The 21,726-nt window shown below is 49.2% G+C and overlaps 1 non-coding gene across 1 annotated transcript; it reads right to left on the bottom strand.

Moving 5' to 3' along the window:
• Window positions 1-5,829: 5,829 nt before the first annotated feature.
• On the bottom strand, window positions 5,830-5,901 carry TRNAD-GUC (transfer RNA aspartic acid (anticodon GUC)). Its single transcript has one exon. It is a non-coding gene; the product is annotated as a tRNA-Asp (tRNA).
• Between the last annotated feature and the right edge of the window lie 15,825 nt (window positions 5,902-21,726).

Here is a 21,726-nt window from a genome sequence, read left to right as displayed (position 1 = left end):
ATCTCTACAGGAGGACAACTGCTCCTTTCAGGGTGGGCAGCTGCTCTTCTCAGGGTACCACCAGGGGGACAGCTGCTCTTCTCAGGGCACCACCAGGGGGACAGATGCTCTTCTCAGGGGTTGTTTCAAGAGGACATCGGTTCTTCTCAGGGCTCCCTGTGGGAGGGCAGTGGTTCTTTACAGGGGCTGCTGCAGGAGGACAGGGGCTCCTCTGAAGGCTGCAGGAGGGCAGTCGTTCCTCTGAGGCCTCCGGTTCCCTGCAGTTGATGAAAAGGTCATTAGAAAGGTCATTAAACCAGCACACAGATGAAAAGTTTTATAGTTTGCATAAAATAATTCGTTTTTCAGCGCCAGACTCAGGATTTCAATTATTTACGGTGCATAATGCGCTCTGTTGTAGCTTAGATGGGTCACAATGAGCCTCAAAACCCAAGCAGACAACATCAAAGACAAGCAATGGCAAAGCCAACAGGTCTATCGTTTGACACTAGAGCTATTGGCTTTGTCAATGTTTAGTCATGTGTACTGCTTCGCAGCTAGCCTGCAGCATAAAAGCGCTATCACGTGGCCGGTGCTAGCGAGTCAGTGTGCTTTTTTATTGCTGGGAAGGTGGGAGGCATGACTTAGGAAAGGGAACAGTTTTATCCACACTGATTGCCCCTTGGAGGTGTATTTTATTCATCACACGTTAACGTGCTTTAGTCACCATAACATTTCTCGTGTTTTACCCCAAATTCTACCAATAGCAGAATAAAATACCCGCAACAAGGAAGATCTTTGTCGTCTAGTGTGCACTTTAAATTTCAAGTACAGTCATCAATTGTATATTATAAAAAGGCACAAAAATTATTTCTAAAACTTAAATTATTTCTAAAATGTGTCTCCGATGCATTTTGCAACCTCTGGCAGTGCTCTTCTATACTACATAAGCCTCAATTATTATTTGGTCCTGGGAGTTCAGACTGACGCGCTAAATGGTGCGTATAATAAAGGCTGCAATTAAAATGTATGAAATCAGAAGAGATGTAAAATAAACACTGAATGCTGCTATTATTATATGGATTGTAAAATATATATCATCAGATGAATTTGAAAATAAAACTTATCTCTCCCCGTCGGGGAATGGTCTCCCGCGTGACAGGCGGGGATACTGACCACTATACTAACGAGGACCTGCTGGTGTGGGGTGGGGTTCGTGTGTTGTTCCTCTCACTTTCTTCAATCCGCTGTGTCCTGTGCATCTACATGACCATTTAATTTCCAGGCTCCTTCACTCCAACACAGGGGGCCTCGGGCTCAACAAACACACACACTCACTGCACAAAACACACACACAAACCCGCTCACCCTCCACACTTCACACAACCTTCTCACCTCCCAGCAGAGGCTCTCAGCAGCTCCCAGCATCATCACCTTCCACACTCACTACAAGCAGCTCCGGGGTGCTTCAGCCGGGCTTGGGGGGCACCGACCTCGCTCCCCATTATTTGGAGGCCCGCACTGCAGGTGGTAGGCGCTATATAAATGCAATCACAAACACAATAGGTCCACGTCCCCCCGCACCAGGAGCTGACGCCTGGGTCACGCAGAAGCGGCCACACCACCCATCACTATATAGTGCTGTGTCTAACAACCCTCCCTGAACACAGGCTCTGTGCACCGGGACTCCTTGTTAGTCAAGCAAACTGCCTTTCACTGGAGAACCTGCCTCATGTATTCCTGGCTGTGAACTCACCCGAAGAACTCGGGTAACCGGGGGCCCCTCGGTCTGCTCTGCATCTGATGGTTTCTGAGCCAGCAGCGCCCCCTGCTGCCGAGCACGGAGAATGCAGGGAGGGGATGATGCCTTTCTACGACGCCCCTACTCTGTGCCCTCATCCAGCCCTCGCTGCCCCTGGGGGCCTCCGACACCCCCTCATCATGTCCACCTCCGAGTCCGTGCACCTGGATTCAATGGTGTCTGGGGAGGGCCGCTCCAGCCCCCATCATCACCCTCAGTGCCCCATTACCTTTACTCATTGTCCCACCCCCGCGGAGAATCTGAGGGGGCGACATTCGACCCCCACCGCAGCCTCTTGCCGTATCATCAGCGTGCTTGGGGTTACCACATGTTAAAAATAAAAGAAAGTAAATTTAAGAGAAGGCGTTTTTTGTCGCTCACAGAAGTGGAATATTAAGTTAGTAGCGCCTTGAAAAGCAACCGTATAACATGATGCGGCAGCATGGATAGACTGCATTTCTCTGACTCAGTGCTGCAATTCTATACGTTCACGAGGATGTAGGTCGGCGGTAGAGAATTTGATTTAGCTCATGAGGTTCCCCGGTTCGAATCCGGGTGTACCTCTCAGTAATATTAACAATTTTTTTTTCAAAACATCATTTGAGAACAGCAATTCCTTGATCTGAAAAGTGGCAAATTACAACACAGACAGCTTTTTCGGTTCACGTTTAACAGGAACGAGGAGGAGATTCAAACGTTTAACCTCTCTGACTCTTTGTCTAAAATTACATCTGCATGTTCTGTGCATTGCTTCATTTCTATGCAGGTTTTAATGAATACAAAACGGTAAAGTGTACGCGCAGGTGAGATGCAGTGCTAGTGCCGAGAGGCTTTGCAAGGCGCCTTCTCACTCTACCGTGTAAACAAGATCCGAGCGGCACTGAGTACAGCAGGGTCAGTGTTCTTGAGTGAGATCCCTCCTCATCAAGGTGATCAGGGGAGACACCTGAAAGCGCCAAGCAGCGGCCGAAGTGCATTAAAAATAGTTTGGAAACTGTGATCCTTGGTGTAATGGGGTTTGGTCAGAGAATGGGGCGGGGGTCCAAGGGGCGGCTGGAAAGAAGAATATATTGTGTAATCATTTTGACAAAAGTGAATATAGATGAAAGCACACACATTAAGTTAAAAAATAAATGCAAGTTAAACTGATTAGTGAAACATTACATACAGTAGAGCAGTGTTTCCCAAATGGTGGGTCCCAAAGTCCAGGCCATAGATAAAGATGCCTTTAAATTCTGTATTTATGGTTTTACATTTACAGCCCCTTCAAAGATAGAGGCCGAGTGACAGGCTGTGTCTTCTGCAGCTAATTGTTATGGTGGAGCCTGCAGTAGCGAGCGCTAGCGTGTGCGTCTCACTCGCGAGTCCCTGCTGTAAACAGAAAGGGCTGAGAACCCGCCCATTGCTTACCATTCATTGGCTCGCATGGCACTCTTCTTTACAGCATCGTAATTGGTCACTGCAGGCCTAGCATCACTTCTGTTCCTTTCTGAGGAGCAGGTACCAAGTGCTGATTGATTCAACTAAATCAGTGCCTATCCGCTGCTCCCCACGAGACTGAGGTGTTATTTTGGTTTTTTAAAAAAATCTAAAGACTGTAAACAGAATGTGTGTGACTGGCAAAAACGTGCCCAACAGGACAAACAATTTATTTTTTATTTAATATAGTTAAATTCTTTCATTTTGCCAAGTCTTCTTTCCTCACTTTGCAGTCATGTTTTGTTTTTTTGTTGCTCGTGGGCGCTGTTCTCAAAAGATGACCATGATCTTTTTCTAAAAATATTGCAAAGCAACATTTTTCTTTATTATGTGTAATTTCTGAAATTATGCTTTAACACACACATGTGCAGTATACCCCAATCTAGCCCACTCCAGACCAATCTGCCCCATTCCAATACACCCTTTCTCACCTCACACTAATTCAACCCACTCAATCTAATCCACACCACATCAATTCAATCCACAAAGACCAATTCAACCCACACCAATCCACCCCACAACCCACCCACTCCAATCAGCTCCACTCTCCCCAGTCTAATCCACTACAATCCACAACACCCCAGTCCTCTCAACCCACCCCAATCCATTCCACCCCATACCCATCCACCACAGTCCAATCTGCTGCACCCCAGTCCATCCCAATCCAATCTAGTCCAATCCACCTCACCATACACCAATCCACCCCACTCCAATCCAACCTATTCCAATTCAGACCACCCCACTCAATCCAATCCACACCAATCCAATCCTTCCCACATCAGTCCAATCCAGCCACTATAATCTGCCCCACAATGATCAAATCCACCCCACTCAATCCAATCCAATCCACCCACTCCCCAAAACACCGCACTCCAAACCAGAACAATGCCTTCCAGCCAAATTCAACCCAACCCAATCCACCCCATACCTATCCACCACAATTCAATTTGCTGCATCCAATCCATCCCAATCCAATCTAGTCCAATCCACCTCACCCCACCCCAATCCACCCCACTCCAATCCAACCTATTCCAATTCAGACCATTCCCTCAATCCAGTCCACACCAATCTAATCCAGCCCACATCAATCCAATCCAGCCCACTATAATCTGCCCCACACCAATCAAATCTGCCCCACTCCAATCCAATCCAATCCAATCCACCCTCTCCTCAATACACCCCACTCCAAACCAGAACAATAGAAATGCAGCCAAATTCAACATACACCACTCCAGTCAACTTCATCCAAATCCACCCCACACCAATCCAATCCAATCCAATCCACCTTAAACCACCCCAGTCCAGTCCAATCCACCCCCTCCCCAATACACCCCACTCCAAACCAGAACAATCCAATCCAGCCAAATTCAACATACCCCACTCCAATCCAGTCCACTTCACCCCAGTCCCTCGCATCCGCAAATCCACCGCCGGAGGACGATCTTTCACCTGCACTGCAGCAAAGAGCTGGAACAACCTCCCCCTGCACCTCCGGGGGCACAGCTGCTCTTCTCAGGGCACCACCGGGGGGGCAGCAGCTCTTCTCAGGGGTTTCTTCAAGAGGACAGCAGAACTTCTCAGTGCTACCCACAGGAGGACAGGGGCTCCTCTCAAGGGTCCCTCCAGGAGGGCAGAAGTTCTTCTCAGGGGTTAGTGAACGGGGACAGGGGCTCCTCTCAAGGCTCCCTGCAGGAGGGCGTCGCTCCCCGTGACCTCTGGTCCCCTGTAATAGGTCAAAAGGTTATTAGAAAGGTAATTAAACCAGCACACAGATGAAAAGTTTTATTTTTGCATAAAATAATTCGTTGTTCAGCGCCAGGCTCAGGAGTTCAGTTTTTTACGGTGCATAATGCACTCTGTTGTAGCTTAGATGGGCCACAATCAGCCTCAAAACCCAAGATGACACCATCAAAAACAAGCAATGCCAAAGCCAATAGGACTAGCCTTTGACAGTAGAGCTATTGGCTTTGTCAATGTTTAGCCATGTGTACTGCTTCGCAGCTAGCCTGCAGCATAAAAGCGCTATGACGTGGCCGGTGCTGGCGAGTCAGTGTGCATTTTATTGCTAGGTAGGTGGGAGGCATGACTTAGGAAAGGGAACTGTTTTATCCACACTGATTGCCCCTTGGAGGTATATTTTATTTACCACACAGTAAAGTGCTTTTGTCTAAGTAACATTTTTCGCGTTTTCCCCAAATCCCATCAATAGTAGAACAAAGTCCTTGCAGTAAGGAAGATCTTTTTCATCTAGTGTTCACTTTTTTTTTTTTTAAGTCAATAATTATATATTTAAAAAAAAATATATATATATATATATATATATATTTTTAAACGTGAATTATCTCCAAAATTCTTGTCCGATGTATGTTCAAACCTCTGTCAGTGCTCTTCTATACTACATAAGCCTCAATTATTATTTGGTCATGGGGTCCACTGACGCGCTAAATGGTGCGTATATTAAAGGCTGCAATTAAAATGTATGAAATCAGAAGAATTTGAAAATTAACATTGAATGCTGCTTATTATTATATGAATTGTAAAATCAGAATAATTTAAAAAAATTGTTATATCTCCCCGTCGGGGAATTGAACCCCGGTTTCCCGCGTGACAGGCGGGGATACTGACCACTATACTAACGAGGAACTGAAATTTTAAGTTCTGTGTGGCTTCTTGTCATGTCTTTCAATCAGCTGCTACCTGGTCGTTTATTTATCCTTCACATTTCCAGCTCCTTCATATCACCACAGGGGGTCACAGGCTCAACAAACACACACACTCACTGCACAAAACACACACACAAACCCGCTGCTCCGAAACACTTCACACAACCTCCTCCCCTCCCAGCAGACGCTCTCAGCAGCTCCCAGCAGCATCACCTTCCACACTCACAACAAGCAGCTCCGGGGCTGCTTCAGCCGGGGGTGGGGGGCACCGGCCTCGCTCTTCAGCCCAGGGCCCCCGGCTCTGTCTCATGGGGGGGGGGGGGTTGCACAAAGGGACTGAGGGGACACTCCCCCCCCCCCCAGCTGGAGGAGGGAGCTGGACTGGGAAGGGGAAGAGAGGAGGCGGGAAAAGCCAAGGAGTCTGAGGGGCTGAGGAAGGAGCTGCTTGGAATTGGAAAGCAGAGGAGACAGAGGAGAGTTTGTGAAGAAAAAAAAAAGTTATCTGAAACGTAATTGAAGCAGCGACCTGAGGACGTCAGCTCTTCCCCTACAGTCCTCCGCTCCACCCACTGAGCTACCGAAGGGACAACAGAGTACATGGAGTATGCACCATATGGCATGAGAAGGGCCCCAAGTTGCTGCCCGTTTAGGCAGTTTTCTGGAACTAATCATAAACTCAAAGGCTTAGTAAAGCTGCAAACCTCACAATAGAGTTTCCTTTATAAAACAATATCCCCTCCATGCAGGCCAAAGGGCTGAATAGAAACAATCACATCCTCCATTTCTCTTGTTTCAATCCACACGCACAGTCACTCCTCACACATGACAATGGGGTAAAACAAACCCCACCCTTTGCAATACTCATCACCCTGGAAGGTACCAGGGCTGCCCGGGGGACACTTTCAGGGTCTCACCCTCCGGCCCCCGCTGCTATGTGCTGAAGGATAGTTTCTGTCCTGCTCCGGATACACGTCGCCATCTTTGACTGATTTACACTGAAGTGAGAATGAACCTGACTTTTCTGTAAGCCGGACAGAAGCTCCACCTAAGAGGGGATCCAAGGGGCTGCGGTTTTCCTGCAAACCCCCTGCAGGGGTCAGAAGTGCTCTAGACTTCCTGCAGGAGGCCGCCTCTGTGTGTTTATAAACGCATCGGAGAGGGTTTTTTTTTTTAAAGAATCTGTGGTGTGTTATGTGCAATCAAAGGCAAATTACACAGCAGAACGCATGCGATGACATTATCATTCTGTTATTTTTTACACTTTAACATACCTTGCTACAAAATGTATCCACTTAGATAACTATAATGGGTTTTAAGTTTGAACCTCATACCTATTAAAATGTTATTCACCAACAAATCAGGTTTTACTATTGAGGACCCGAGGCCAATGGGAGGAGCTGTAGAGAAGGGACTCATTCAGTCCTTCTTCGATGCTGATGAGCCTCTGCCAGGTGTAATCAGTGCATGTGTCTGTGATAATTGACCTGGCGAGTCTTAAACCGGAGAGAGTTCCACTGGTAATATAAACACAACATCCGCCCATCCGCCCATCCGCCCCACAAGGAGACAAATAGTGAACTCAGTCATTGAGTGAGCATGTCCCCTGGTGAGTACATTGTTACCTTACATTATGTTATGCTTATTCGTATGGCACGCTTATCACCCTCAAGAGTATCCTGTTGCAAAGAAGAGTGATCCTGCGCTAACTGAAGCCTATTGAGAAGCAGGGTTTTCAGTTTCCTGTGGAATTCTGTGATGGGGCTGATGGGTCTGACGTGCAATTGGAGATCGTTCCAGGTTTTGGGGTCCAAATAAGAATACGCGCGCCCCTCAGCTGTGACTCGGCGGCGACGTGGGAGAGAAGAAGGTTACCTGAGTAGAAGTATCTAGCTGGTGTGTTAAACTGGATACAGCTCTTGAGATGTGCTGCACCTTGTCTCTGTAGTGCCTTGTGTAGGAAAGTACCCTCTTTTTGACATGGTTACCCCCACTTTTTGCCTATTGTCAGTATGTTTGACTGTGTTCACTGGGATCCTGCTAACCAGGACCCCAGTGTCTGGGCTTTCTCCCTTTAAATTTGGTTGCTTGGACAACACACATCACACATTTGGCATACTGGTGCCCCTTTATAACTCCCTAGTATAAAGTACACAGGGCATAGGGGCACCAGGGCTACCCATGGGCTGCAGCATGTATTATGCCACCCATGGGAGCCCATGCACAATGTGTCTGCAGGCCTGCCATTGCAAGCTGCGTAAAAAGGTGCATGCACCCTTTCACCACAGGTCACTGCACCAGGTCACTGTAAGTCACCCCTATGGTAGGCCCTTCCAGCCCAAAGGGCAGGGTGCAGGTTCCTGGTGTGAGGGCACTCCTGCAGGAGCAGAAGTGCCCCCACGAACTCCAGCTCCATTTTCCTGGACTTCGTGAGTGCAGGGATGCCATTTTCCATGTGCACTGGACATACATCACTACCTATGTCCAGCTACACAATGGTAACTCTGAACCTAGGCATGTTTGGTATCAAACATGTCAGAATCATACCCCAATACTGTTACCAATATTGGTTGCATGATTCCATGCACTCTCGGGGCTCCTTAGAGAAACTCCAGCATTGCTCCTACCAGCTTTCTGGGGGTTTTCCGGGAAGCCCACGCTGTTGCCACCCTTCAGACAGATTTCTGCCCTCCTGCTCCTTGAGCAGCTCAGGCCCAGGAAGGCAGAACAAAAGATTTCCTTTGGGAGAGGGACGCAACAGCCTCCTTCTTTGGAAATAGGTGATACAAGGCTTTGGAGGGGTAGGCTACCCAAGCCACTGGTATGCTTTGAAGGGCACATTTGGTGCCCTCCTTGCATAAACCAATCTGTACCTCCAGTCCCTGCTCAGGTGCAAAACTGGACAATGGAAAGGGGAGTAACCACTCCCCTGTCCATCACCACCCCAGGGGTGGTGCCCAGAACTCCTCCAGGTGGCCACTTCATTCTGCCATCTTGAATCCAAGGTGGGCAAAGGCCTCTGGGAGCATCTGAGTGGCCAGGTGAGGCAGGTGATGTCACAGCCCCCTCCTGATAGGTGGTCACCTTGCTAGGTGACCAATCCCCCTTCCAGGGCTATTTAGGGTCTCCCTCCTGGGTGGGTCCTCAGATTTGATGTGCAAATCTCTAGCAGGACTCCTCTGCAAAGTTTACTTCAACTTCAGGCCACTGGAACCGCAACTGGACTTCACAGGAACCTACAATCTGTATCTCCAGCAACAACTTCGCCCTGCAGCATTGTTTCTCCGGCTCCTTCCAGAAACTGCAACATTTCCCCAGCTCTGCATCCTCTGAGGACAGCAAGTCTTCAGTCTGCATGAGAAGAAAGAAGGAATTTCCCTTGGAGTGAAGGAGTTACTTCCCTGCATCTGCACGCACCAACTGCAACGATGACTGACTGCGTGGATCTCCTCCAATCCTAAGCTGCGTGGATCCTGTATCACAGGTGGTGGTCTGCAGTGGTCCCCTTAGTCCTCTCTACCAGCTGTCCAACTTTGGAGAAGGTAGCTCCTTGCCTTCCCACGCAGGACAGTACCCCCATGCACTGTGTCTCTTTAAGCTACCAAGGTTTATTGGCATCTCCTCCAAGGGATCTTCAGGCTCTGTGTAGCCCCAGACCCCTGCACTCTTTCCTGTGACGCACAGCCCTCTGCGTGTTTCTTCTGCAATGTGGGACCTCTCTCCATGTGTGCTGTGTGGGCCTCTTTGCGACTCCTGGGCTGCCTGCCTGTGAGTAATGTGTGGGAGCTGCCTCTTCTTCTTAGGACTCTCTGCACTACTGAGGGTCACCTGGGACTCCCCTCTGTAGGTTGAGTCCCTCTGAACCTCGCTGGTCCACGGCAGCTCCACTTTTCTTCATTCGCAACATTTGCCTTTGCCAAGGCTTGTTGGTAGTTTTTCCACACCACAGACCAACATCAATTCTTTATCCAGAGTGGGACATCAACTGCATCACTCAGGAACTTTTCAGCGGCTCCAGTGCTGCATTGTTGACCGTCTTCGTCAAATAGTCCACCAACGACTGCATCCACAGACGGGTGGGTAGTGGCTCCTGCCATGACCGGACACTCCAACATGAACTGTACTTGGTCCCCTTCTTTTCCAGGATCCACCTCTGGTTTCTTGCAGTCTTTTCTGGGTCTTGCAATATCCTTCTCTGAAGTCCTTTTGGTGGGTTGGGGAAAAACCAGTAACTTACCTCTTTACTCCTGGTGGGCACTCTGGCACTTACCTTTGGGATTTCCTAGTTTCTCCAGCTCCCTTCTACCGATTCCACTTCCTTGCTTGGGTGGGGATCCGACTTTCGCATTCCACTTACTTAGTATATGGTTTGGTAACACCCCCCCTGGCCTTCAGTTTTGCCTATTGCTTTTCACTGTTTTCTATTGCTTTGTATGCCAATTTCTGATTGCTATTGTAAATATAATAGTGTGTTACTTACCTCCTATCAAGGCATCACCTTTCTAGTGTTTTAGTGTTTGTGTTACTGTAATAAGGAACTTTTATTTTCGTAATGCTGAGTGTTTCTTTTATGTGTGTAAGTGCTGTGTGACTACAGTGGTATTGCATGAGCTTTGCATGTCTCCTAGATAAGTCTTGGCTGCTCATCCACAGCTACCTCTAGAGCCTGGCTTCTAGACACTGCCTACACTTCACTGATAAGGGGATACCTGGACCTGGTATAAGGTGATAATACCATAGGTACTCACCACACACCAAGCAAGCTTTCTACACCTTGTAGCAGTGTGCGAGGAGCTTGAAGAGGGCACATTTGTGGGTAGAGAGCCAGTGGAGGTCCTTGACGTTTTTGGATACATAAGAGCTGAGTGGGAGTTTGAGAGTGAGTCTGGCTGCTGTGTTCTGTATGACTTGTAGTCTCTTGGTGAGTTGAGAGGTAGTGCCAACTTAAAGGGCAGTGCCATTTTCTGCTGGTGGTGATCAGGCCTTGTGTGATGGATCTTCACATGTCCAGCGGGAGACATCTGCAGGCTTTCTTGAGGGTTTTGAGGCAGTGGAACCAGGTGGAGGTGACCATGTTGATCTGGGTGGACACTGAGATTTGATTGTTGATCACAATCCCTAGGTTCCTGGCCACATTGGACGGGGTTGGCGTTGGTCCTAGCTCTGAGGGCTAGAGGGCCTGATAGAGGACCAGAGAGAGGTGTCTTTTCCAAAATAGGACCATTTCTGTCTTGTTGGTGTTAAGTTTCAGGCTCTTGGTTTTCATCCTGTTTGCAACCTCGGACATTCAGCTCATGAAATTCACCTGGGTGTTCGAGGAGGCTTCAGTCAGGGAGAGGATGAACTGAGTGTTGTCTGCACAATAGATGAGACTGAGCCTGTGAGGACAAATGATGTTGGGGACCATGTAGATGTTGAAAAGCGTAGGGATAAATGTGGAGCCTGAAGGATGCCACAGATCACATTGGAGGCATTTGACACTTATGGGACAAAGCTAACTGTTTGGCTGCTTTCTGAGTTGAAGGAGCTGATCCATTGAAGTGCTGCTCCCTGGATTCCCGTCTCACATTGGCACTGGGTGTGGAAGGGGTGGGAGATGATATTGAAGGCCCCCAAGAGCTCTAGTATGATGAATGCAGCAGTAGCCTCTTGTCCATAGCTAGGCAAATGCTGTTAGTGGCAGTGGTGCTGTTGTTAGGTCTGAATCTAGATTGGAAGGGGTCCAAAAGATGGTTAGCATTGAGGTGGAAGGCCAGTTGGTTGTTCATAGGCTTTTCTAGTGCTGTAGTCAGGTAAGGGAGTAGAGAGATGGGTCTGTAGGTAGCCAGTGTCTTCGGGTTGGCTTACCATTTCCTCTGGATGCAAAAGATGGTGGCGTGTTTCCAGGGGTCCATGACTTTTGCGATGGTGAGAGTTGTTGAGGATTGTATGAGGTCTGTCCATATGAGGTCAAGTCCTTTGGTGAAAATGAAGTAATGGATGGGATCCAAAGGGGCTCCAGAGTGGGTGGCGTGCATGGCATTGCCAGTTTCCAGAGGGGTGATGGCAGGCTCGCAGGTTAGGGCAGTTTTTAGGGTGTTTTGGTCATCAGATTGAAGGGCAGCGAAGGTGGTGAGGTCTGGTGGGGCTCAAAAGTTGCTCTAGATGATGTAAGGTTTGTTGGTGAAGTAGTGGGAGGGCTGGGTGCAGAGCTCCTGCTAAGGCATGATGGTCATGGAGCTGGCAGCAGGGGATGTGAATTCCTTCACTATGGCAACGATTTCTTTCAAGGAGTTGCGGCTGAATCCGTCCAGTGAGTGTTGTGCACTTTGTGGTTCTGAGTCACTGGTGATAGATCCAGGGGGCTGATCTGTAGGTGCCTCTCTCATTGTTGTTGTGGGTGTACCACCATTGGTGACCCAGAATTTTGTAGTGGTACTTGTTAAGTTGGAGGTCCTCCATTCACTAGCTTGCTTGTGGCTCTGACCGAGGAGTGGAGGTGCTTTTTAGTGGCACCTGGAGTCTGTGAATACATGATTTCTGGATAGGCTTTTGTTTGAATAGGAGGTGATATTTTGAATACCACAGCTGTCTTCCCTGATTTTGGGTTGATGGTTTTGGGGTCATGCATGATCCGAACAGTGAAAGTTGAAGTCGCAGGGTAGAATTAAGGTGTTGGAGGCAAGCACTAGTGGGGTGATGAGGTCTGCAAGATTGGTGCAGAAGTTGTATCTTGGTCTTGGATGTCATTAGAAGAGGGTCCCCCCAAGGTGGAGGTGCTGAGTTTGAAATTTGTGTGTTCTACGAGATTGCTGGTGTTCGCTGAAGTAATGGAACAATTGAATTTTTCTTTGTAGATGATGGTGAATCTCCCTCCTTTGGGTTTTCAGTTCTACATGTTTACACAAAGTCCTTCTCCTCTCGGTTTTCAATTCTCCATGATTCCACGTGATTACAAAAAGTGGTGTATGATTATTTGAGAGAGCACCCAGTTAGGACACCCACCTGTGACACCTCAAAGAGTGTGGTTTAGTCAGAACTCCCTCTGGAACAGATACACCCCCAGTTCATAGACTTGTCCACGTTTCTGGGCAGTAGACTTTCAACTTGCCCTTTTATTTGAGTCTACCTTGGTGTGATGTGCTGGTTGATACTATGTTCTCTTTCAGATGTTTTTTTCAAGTCCTGCCCCCAGAACAAGGCCTTTGTAAGTACAACATCTTTCAAGATTCCCTATGTGACCACCTTTTTCTTTTTAAGCAGCTGCACTGCAGCAGAGATTGTCTTATGAGTTTCATGGATGTGGATTAGGACTACTCGGCAACTACTACAACAAAATAAAGCATCATGGGTCTAACAAAGAAATCACTTCTCCATGGGTGTTAGACTAGCCAGCACTCTTCCTTGGTTTTGCAACAGAGTTGATGTGATATTACTGGAGCTGGGCTGTCTGATTATTCTGTGACATGTAACATTGTGAGGTGGCTAATTGTTGCTGTGTCTCTGAGCATCAACGCGCATGATCCAGGCTCAGTCTCTGAACCAATGACTTGTGGACCTGATCTAGCAGAATGAAAACCACCACAAGAAAGATATAAAATAAAAAAATACCACAAGAAAGATGGTTCTGCACTCGGGAAGCATCCTGAGCAAGGCAACAACGACATGCCTAACTGAATGGAAGCCAGTCTAAAGCAGACTAATGACAGCTAGATGATAAAGCCAGACACAACAAAACCACCGTTATCCAGTGCTATGCTCCAACAAATAATGCAGAGGAAACAGCCAAGGACCTATTCTACCAAAAGATGCAAGCTGAGATTGAAGCCGAACCACGACCTGCAGATTGTGATGGGAGACTTCAAGCTAAAGTGGGAAGTGACAATACATGACAGAGCCATGGTCTTCACCATGCACAGAGAAAGCTTCACTGCTCTCAAGGTGAGCATGGAAGACACCAAGCCTTCCCTCAAGACACCAAGACATTGGATATGTTCATGACCATAGCCGGTGCTTCTATGACTTCCGATGATCTGTTCTTGTTGCTGTCTTGTATTTGTATTGGGTTTCGCATTGGTACTTAGGCTACAGCTTCCAGGCACTTGTCTCCTTCAATCTCTCTGTTCTTATTTTCCAAAGCCTTGGGCAGGATAGCTTCACTCAGGCTGTTCGCCTTCTTCTTTGATGGTTACGTTCAATGGACACCTGGACTGTTGGTGCAAAGAAATTGATTGTACAGCTGGATCAATGACGATTTGATGGCTTTTGTTTTCCATTGGCCTACATCTGTGAACAGTTCTTGGTCTTCTCCAGGATATAGTCCATTTCTCAAGGATGTACTGATTAGTCCCAGTTCTTCAGGTATGTCCTAACTGAGCAGTATTCTGGGGCAATGGCATCTCTCCCAGGGCAGCACTGACAGCAGGTGAACCCACTGTCCTAGCCCTCCCCCCCCCAACCCCACCCACGATGCCCACAGGACACCTGGATCCAAGTACAAGGACAGCCCTTTTGTGGGAGCTGTGTTACCAATGGGAACAGGAGTAAAATGGAGCCCAGATCCCTATGGCCACACCTTGTCCCGAGACCTCAGGGTGTAACAATGGTGCACCCCAGGGGTCACATCAGGGAACTCTGCAGGAATCAAAGGATTTCACATTATGACTGTCCAAAGATCCATAAGCACTTGTACACCAAATGGAGATAGCAATCAACGTCACATCCTGTTTTGGACAAACAAATAATATACTTCAACACGCATTGTGTAATGTATTGTAGTTAAGTAGGTTGACTGTGTGTGTAATTACACAATAATGACCATTTTTTCAGCAGTAAAAAAATAACTGATTTGTTGTGCTTGGTTTTGGTAATTGCGGTTATTTTATTACTAAAATCAATTGTCTATAATGTATCAATGCAGTTGAATGAATGATTAAGTACTTACCTGAAAGGGCTCGAAGGAATGGCTTCTAGGTTACCTGCAAATGTTTATAGCAGATGCATACCCACGGATCCCTCTCAGTAGGGCTGGAACTGAGTACAGCACAAAGTGCACACCAGGACAACAATACTATCACAATGAAACAATAGCGAAAATAAATTTTATCAAAAGGACATCGTTAACAGCATACACAATTAATGCACATGACAGCACAACTAATACCACAACACTAGTAACTCTCCAACACCATAAACCAAACAACAATGTAACACCCCACCACAAAAACACAAACACAACACACCAACAAAATAAAACTCACCGCCAACAGAAAAAAACACAGCGCAAAAGTATAATAATGTTTTATTTGGCGTTGTGGTTTGGGCTCGGCTTGTTGTGTGCTGTGGTTGTGTGGTGTTTTAGTTTTTCTGTTGTGACCCCATGTCAGCAGTAGCATTTTTCTTTTTTAAAAGAGCCACTGACTTGGTGGCAAACTAGGTTTGTTGGGCAGGTCAAGGGGAGTGGGTGGCCTGCCTCTAGCTAGTGCTTAATTTGAGCAGGAGGTTTCAGGTGCTCAGCACCGGCACTAATGACAATCCACCACTGAGTGGTGCTGCCTGCCTAGTTTGAGATGAGCACAACAACAGTGTTTATTAATTCAATATACATAAAAAATGACAACTCAGATTATTCCACTCCATTCTTATAGCTTTGGGTGGCCTGGAATAATATGAATTGTGACACTTGTAGGAGTATGGTGACCACCCGCCCGTAATTTTCACGGACTGCCCGTAACTTCGCCCTGCAGCCATTGTCTCTGATGAAAGGCTTAATGGACAACATTTGTCTGTAATTTCAGCCTTTCACCTTAAGGACAAAATGTAATTAGGACAGATCAATTTCCCCAGCTGGACTGGAAGGCAGGCAGTCCCCTGTGCTCTGAGGGAGGGAGGGTGTAGGAGGCTGGCCTGGTTTGTAGTGGGTACCAAGGGCTACTTACACCTTGTGCCAGGTCCAGTTATCCCTTATTAGTGTAGAAGAGGTGTTTCTAGCAGCTTAGGCTGATGGAAGGTAGCTATGGCAAAGCAGCTTAGGCTGAACTAGGAGACGTACAGCTCCTACTATACCACTGGTGTCATATGCACAATATCATAAGAAAACACAATACACAGATATACTAAAAATAAAGGCACTTTATTTTTATGACAATATGCCAATAGTATCTCAGTGAGTACCCTCAGTATGAGGATGAGAAATGTACACAAGATATATGTACAATATACCAAAATTATGCAGTAATAGCAAAAGGCAGTAATGCAAGCAGTGTAAAGTTACAATAGATTGCAATAGGAGCACATAGGTATAGGGGCACCAAAAACCATATACTCCAAAAGTGGAATGCGAACCACGAATGGACCCCAAACCTATGTGAGCTTGTAGAGGGTCGCTGGGACTGTAAGAAAACAGTGAGGGATAGAAAAACAGCCCACCCCAAGACCCTGTAAGGTAGGTGTAAAGTGCACCTACAACCCCCAGAGAGCACAGAAGTCGTGATAGGGGGATTCTGCAAGGAAAACCAACACCAGCAATGCAACAACAGTGGATTTCCAGACCTGAGTACCTGTAAGACAAGGGGACCAAGTCCAAGAGTCACGACAGTGTCGAGAGTGGGCACGAACCCAGGAAATGCCAGCTGAGGGTGCAAGGAAGCTGCCACCCGATGAAAGAAGCTTGGTGTTTTGCAAGAATGAAGAGGACTAGGAACTTCCCCTTTGGAGGATGGATGTCCCACGTCGTGGAGAAGCTTGCAGAGGTGTTCCCATGCAGAAAGACCGCCAACAAGCCTTGCTAGCTGCAAGGGTCGCGGTTAGGGTTTTTGGATGCTGATGTGGCCCAGGAGGGATCAGGATGTCGCCACTTGGATGAGGAGACAGAGGGGGCGCCCAGCAAGTCAGGGAGCCCTCACAGAAGCAGGCAGCACCTGTAGAAGTACCAGAACAGGCACTTAGAAGAGGAGTGAACCAGAGTTCACGCGAAGTCACAAAAGGGAGTCCCACGACGCCGGAGGACAACTCAGAAGGTTGTGCACTGCAGGTTAGAGTGTCGGGGACCCAGGCTTGGCTGTGCATGAAGGAAATCCTGGAAGATTGCACAGGAGCCGGAGCAGCTGCAAATCACGCGGTACCCAGCAATGCAGTCTAGCGTGAGGAGGCAAGGACTTACCTCCACGAAACGTGGACTGAAGAGTCACTGGACTGTGGGAGTCAATCAATCAATCAATCAATCATTACATTTATAAAGCGCACTATGTACCCGTCAGGGTTTCGAGGCGCTGGGGGGGGGGGTGGGTGAGCTGTTAGCGGTCGAAAAGCCAGGTCTTGAGGAGTCTCCTGAAGGTGAGGAGGTCCTGGGTCTGTCGTAGTGAGGTGGGGAGAGAGTTCCAGGTCTTGGCGGCGAGGAAGGAGAAGGATCTGCCGCCGGAGGTCTTGCGCTGGATCCTGGGGACGATGGCGAGGGCGAGATTGGCAGAGCGGAGTTGACGAGTGGGGGCGTAAAAATTGAGTCTGGAGTTGAGGTAGGTAGGTCCGGTGTTGTGTAGAGCCTTGTGAGCGTGGGTGAGGAGTTTAAAGGTGATCCTCTTGTCCACGGGGAGCCAGTGGAGGTCCTTCAGGTGAGGGGAGATGTGACATCGGCGGGGTATGTCGAGGATCAGGCGGGCGGATGCATTTTGGATACGCTGGAGTCGTTTGATGTCTTTTGTTGGGATGCCTGTGTAGAGTGCGTTGCCGTAGTCAAGTCTGCTACTGACGAGGGCTTGGGTCACCGTCTTTCTGGTTCCTGTTGGGATCCACTTGAAAATTCTGCGGAGTATTCGAAGGGGGTGCAGGAAGAGGAGACGGCGCTGACCTGTTTGGACATGGTGAGGGCGGAGTCCAGGATGAAGCCGAGGTTTCTTGCATGGCTGGCTTGGGTGGGTGGGGGACCGAAGTCGGTGGGCCACCAGGAGTCGTTCCAGGCCGAAGGGGTGCGCCCGAGGATGAGGACTTCCGTCTTGTCGGAGTTGAGCTTCAGGCGGCTGTCGTTCATCCACTCGGCGATGGCTTTTAGTCCCTCGTGGAGGTTGGTTTTGGCGGTGAGTGGGTCTTTGGTCAGGGAGAGGACGAGCTGGGTGTCGTCGGCGTAGGAGATGATGCTGAGGTGATGTTGGCGGGCCAGTTTAGCGAGGGGGGCCATGTAGACGTTGAACAACGTAGGGCTGAGGGAGGAGCCTTGGGGGACGCCGCAGATGAGGTTGGTGGCTTTGGAGCGGAAAGGGGAGAGTCGTACTCTCTGGGTTCTGTCAGAGAGGAAGGATGAGATCCAGTTGAGGGCTTTATCTTGGATGCCGCATTCATGGAGGCGGGTCAGTAGGGTGCGGTGGCAGACTGTGTCAAAAGCGGCAGATAGGTCGAGGAGGATGAGGGCCGAGGTTTCACCGTTGTCCATTTGAGTTCTGATGTCATCTGTGGCGGCGAGGAGTGCAGTCTCGGTGCTGTGGTTTTGTCTGAAACCGGATTGAGAGGGGTCTAGGATGGAGTTGTCTTCGAGGAAGAGGGCGAGCTGGGTGTTGACGATCTTCTCGATGACTTTTGCTGGAAAAGGGAGGAGAGAGATCGGTCGGAAGTTTTTGAGGTCGTTGGGGTCAGCCTTGGGTTTCTTGAGAAGGGGTTGGATTTCTGCGTGTTTCCAGCTGTCTGGGAAGGTGGCGGAGTCGAAGGAGAGGTTGATGATCTTGCGGAGTTTGGGGGCGATGATGGCGTTGGCTTTGTTGAACACGTGATGTGGGCATGGGTCCGTGGGGGAGCCTGAGTGGATGGTGTTCATGGTTGTCATTGTTTCGGTGTCATCCACGTGGGTCCAGGCGGTGAGGCGGCAGGCGTCTGTGGAGATGTCAGGGGTGGGGTCTGGCGGCGGAGTGGTGTTGAAGCTGTCATGGATGGTTGTGATTTTCTGGTGGAAGAAGGTGGAGAGGTCGTCGCAGAGTTTCTGGGAGGGCAGGATGTCGTTGGAGTTGGCGTTGGGGTTTGAGAGTTCCTTTACGATGCCGAAGAGTTCTTTGCAGTCGTGGGCGTTGTTGTTGATGCGTTCAGTGAAGTGGGCGCGCTTGGCGACTCGGATCCGTTGGTGGTGTTCACGGTTGGCGTCTTTGAGGGAGGCGAGGTTGTCGGGTGTGCGCTCTAAGATCCACTTCTTCTTGAGCTTCTGGCAGCGGCTTTTGGAGGCGGTCAGTTCGTCTGTGAACCAGGCTGGTTTTTTCTTTCCTTGGTTGGCGGTGGGTTTCTTGAGTGGGGCTAAGGTGTTGGCGCAGTCGAGGATCCATTGATGGAGGTTGATGGCGGCAGTGCTCGGGTCGGTTGAGTCGGGTGGTGGGTTTTTGACGAGGGTGCTGGTTAGTTGGTCTTTTTCCCCAGCGGCGGTGAGGAGGTAGGGGGATGCGGTGGTGTTCGGTGATTTTCGTATAGGAAAAGTGGACGCAGTGATGGTCGGTCCAGTGGAGTTCGGAGGTGTGGCTGAAAGAGATGTGGTTGCTTGAGGTGAAGAGGGGGTCAAGAGTGTGTCCGGCGATGTGGGTGGGAGTGTTGACCAGTTGACGGAGTCCGAGGTTGAGGAGGTTGGAGGTCAGTGATGCGGTGTTGACGTCGTTGTTATTTTCCAGATGGTAGTTTAGATCTCCCAGGAGGATGTAGTCTGGGGAAGCGAGGGCGTGGGTGCTCGCGAGGTCGGCGATGGTGTCGCTGAAGGGGGCTCTTGGTCCTGGAGGGCGGTATATGAGAGTTCCTCTGAGGGTCGTGTTGGGGTCTGTGTGGATCTGGAAGTGGAGGTGTTCGGCTGTCTTGAGGGTGTCGTCCGTGTGGGTGTGGATTTTGAGGGTAGATTTGTGGGCGATGGCTATTCCGCCGCCGATTCCGTTGGTTCGATCTCTTCTGGTGATTTTGTATCCCTCCGGTATGGCGATTGCGATGTCCGGGGCCGGGGAGTCGTTCCACCAGGTTTCGGACAGGAAGTCACTTGGACAGAGTTGCTGAGTTCCAGAGACCACGCTCGTCGTGCTGAGAGGGGACCCAGAGGACCAGTGATGCAGTCTTTTGTTGCCTGCGGTTGCAGGGGGAAGATTCCATCGACTCACAGGAGATTTCTTCAGAGCTCCTGGTGCAAGAAGGAGGCAGGCTACCCCCAGAGCATGCACCACCTGGAAACAGTCGAGAAAGCCGGCAGGATGAAGCGATACAAGGTTGCTAGTAGTCGTCTGGCTACTTTGTTGCGGTTTTGCAGGCGTCCTGAGCAGTCAGCGGTCGATCCTTTGGCAGAAGGTGAAGAGGGAGATGCAGAGGAACTCTGGTGAGCTCTTGCATTCGTTATCTTAAGAATTCCCCAAAGCAGAGACCCTAAATAGCCAGAAAAGGAGGTTTGGCTACCTAGGAAGGAGGATTGGCTACTAAGAGAGGTAAGAGCCTATCAGAAGGAGTCTCTGACGTCACCTGCTGGCCCTGGCCACTCAGAGCAGTCCAGTGTGGCAGCACACCTCTGAATCCAAGATGGCAGAGGTCTGGGGCACACTGGAGGAGCTCTGGGCACCTCCCCTGGGAGGTGCAGGTCAGGGGAGTGGTCACTCCCCTTTCCTTTGTCCAGTTTCGTGCCAGAGCAGGGCTGGGGGATCCCTGAACTGGTGTAGACTGGCTTATGCAGAGATGGGCACCATCTGTGCCCATCAAAGCATTTCCAGAGGCTGGGGGAGGCTACTCCTCCCCAGCCCTGACACCTATTTCCAAAGGGAGAGGGTGTAACACCCTCTCTCAGAGGAAGTCCTTTGTTCTGCCTTCCTGGGCCAGACCTGCCTGTACCCGAAGAGGGCAAAAACCTGTCTGAGGGGTTGGCAGCAGCAGCAGCTGCAGTGAAAACCCCGGAAAGGCAGTTTGGCCGTACCCGGGTTCTGTGCTAGAGACCTGGGGGATCATGGAATTGTCCCCCCAATGCCAGAATGGCATTGGGGGGACAATTCCATGATCTTAGACATATTACATGGCCATGTTCGGAGTTACCATTGTGACGCTGTACATAGGTAGTGACCTATGTACAGTGCACACGTGTAATGGTGTCCCCGCACTCACAAAGTCCGGGGAATTTGCCCTGAACGATGTGGGGGCACCTTGGCTAGTGCCAGGGTGCCCTCACACTAAGTAACTTTGCACCCAACCTTCACCAGGTGAAGGTTAGACATATAGGTGACTTATAAGTTACTTAAGTGCAGTGGTAAATGGCTGTGAAATAACGTGGACGTTATTTCACTCAGGCTGCACTAGCAGGCCTGTGTAAGAATTGTCAGATCTCCCTATGGGTGGCAAAAGAAATGCTGCAGCCCATAGGGATCTCCCGGAACCCCAATACCCTGGGTACCTCAGTACCATATACTAGGGAATTATATGGGTGTACCAGTATGCCAATGTGAATTGGTGAAATTGGTCACTAGCCTGTTAGTGACAATTTGGAAAGCAGAGAGAGCATAACCACTGAGGTTCTGGTTAGCAGAGCCTCAGTGAGACAGTTAGGCATCACACAGGGAACACATACCTATAGGTCACAAACTTATGAGCACTGGGGTCCTGGCTAGCAGCATCCCAGTGACACATAATAACCACACTTACAACATAGGGTTCTCACTATGAGCACTGGGCCCTGGCTAGCAGGATCCCAGTGAGACAGTGAAAACACCCTGACATATACTCACAAACAGGCCAAAAGTGGGGGTAACAAGGCTAGAAAGAGGCTACTTTCTCACAGAGGGGCAGACGGATAAGAAAAGGCCTTCATGCCAGGATGTCTCCTTCCCTAAAGAAATGCAAACGGGCCCA

The sequence above is a fragment of the Pleurodeles waltl genome, unplaced genomic scaffold, assembly GCF_031143425.1.
Source record: "Pleurodeles waltl isolate 20211129_DDA unplaced genomic scaffold, aPleWal1.hap1.20221129 scaffold_39, whole genome shotgun sequence".
Taxonomy (NCBI): Eukaryota; Metazoa; Chordata; class Amphibia; order Caudata; family Salamandridae; genus Pleurodeles; species Pleurodeles waltl.
The sequence above is the reverse complement of the archived record's forward strand: the minus strand, read 5'-3'. Positions and strand labels throughout refer to the sequence as shown.